We start from the raw sequence: 1454 nt of genomic DNA, 5'->3' as shown, positions 1-1454 counted from the left end.
CTGTTCTCGCGCTGCCAGCATGCTCCTAAGGCCTGTCACACAGCATAGTTATTGGTCCAAAAAAGGTTTTTATTAACTTGGTATAATGCACACCCAGAGAATTGGTATAATGCCACACCCACACCCAGTGACTTGGTATAACGGACACCCAGAGAATTGGAATAATGCAATGCCAGCATCCAGTGACTTAGTATAATGCCCAGTCAGCACCGAGTGACTGATTAAAATGCACAGCCAGCACCCAATCCCATGGTATAATGCACAAAACCAGCATCCAGTTACTTGGTATATGGGACACTGGCTTCCCAGCTGTCACAAAAAAACTACTCACAGTCTACTTACAATCCATTCAATTTGAATTTTTTTTTTGTTTAATTTCAATTTAATTCAAAGTTTACCTTTAATTTTTAAATATCATTTTTTATTAAATTCTATTTGAATTTTTTTTTTTTTTTAATTCTATTTCAATTCAATTTGAAGTTTAATTTATATTAAATTTAATTAAAATTTATTTTGAAGTTTAATTTAAATATTTAGATATTTATCATTGGGATGAACACCCACTGTGTATTAGCTAAAGCTAAAGATTTTTCACCCATTTTTGTATTCGTGAACCAGTACTCGATGGGTAAACATTTTTTTAGATATTACTTTTTTTATTTCTGCCTGTTTTGGGTATTGACCCAAAAGTTTGCATAATCAGGGAATAGCGCCCAATTTATCATTTGCAACAGGCAAAACAGGTGCCGGCCTACATTTGGTCAGTACCAGGTGAATATTCTTGCACAATTTTTGCGACTTTTTCTGAAATTGTTTACTTAGATACATTCACTATGGCAGTGCTACATTTAAAAAAAATCAGTCACAAGATATTAAAACAAAGTAAACAAGAATCCTCATTAGAAGAGTAACACACACATTAGACTCCTTAGTGTAAATACAGTTGGGAAAATAGGTGTTTGATACAGCTACGATTTTGCAGGTTTTCCCACCAACAAACAACAGAGAAAAAAAATAACATTAGCGTCCATAAAACGCTTTGGGGGAAATTTATCATAGGGTGTAAAATTTAGACTGGTGCAAACTTGCCACAGCAACCAATCACAGCTCCTCTTTCCTTTCACCAGAGCTGGAAGCTGAGCTGTGATTGGTTGCAGTGGGCAGTTTGCACCAGTCTAAATTTTACACCCTTTGATAAATCTCCCCCTTTGAGTCTAAATAAAAGCCACAATTTAACAAAAAAAAAAGAAAAGTATCTTGAAACGGCTGTCAAGCAACTAAAGAGTTATGGTGTGTGAACAGAACTTTTTTTTTTAATAAAGATGTTATTATTTTATTATTATTATTATTATTATTATTATTATTATTCAATAGAAAGAATGTACTTAAAAAGGAAAAAATTATTCTCTTTGTTGTAAAAATATTTTTACATATGTTGACTCCTTAGTTTTAGT

This window comes from Dendropsophus ebraccatus, chromosome 7, assembly GCF_027789765.1.
Source record: "Dendropsophus ebraccatus isolate aDenEbr1 chromosome 7, aDenEbr1.pat, whole genome shotgun sequence".
Classification (NCBI taxonomy): domain Eukaryota; kingdom Metazoa; phylum Chordata; class Amphibia; order Anura; family Hylidae; genus Dendropsophus; species Dendropsophus ebraccatus.
The sequence above is the reverse complement of the archived record's forward strand: the minus strand, read 5'-3'. Positions refer to the sequence as shown.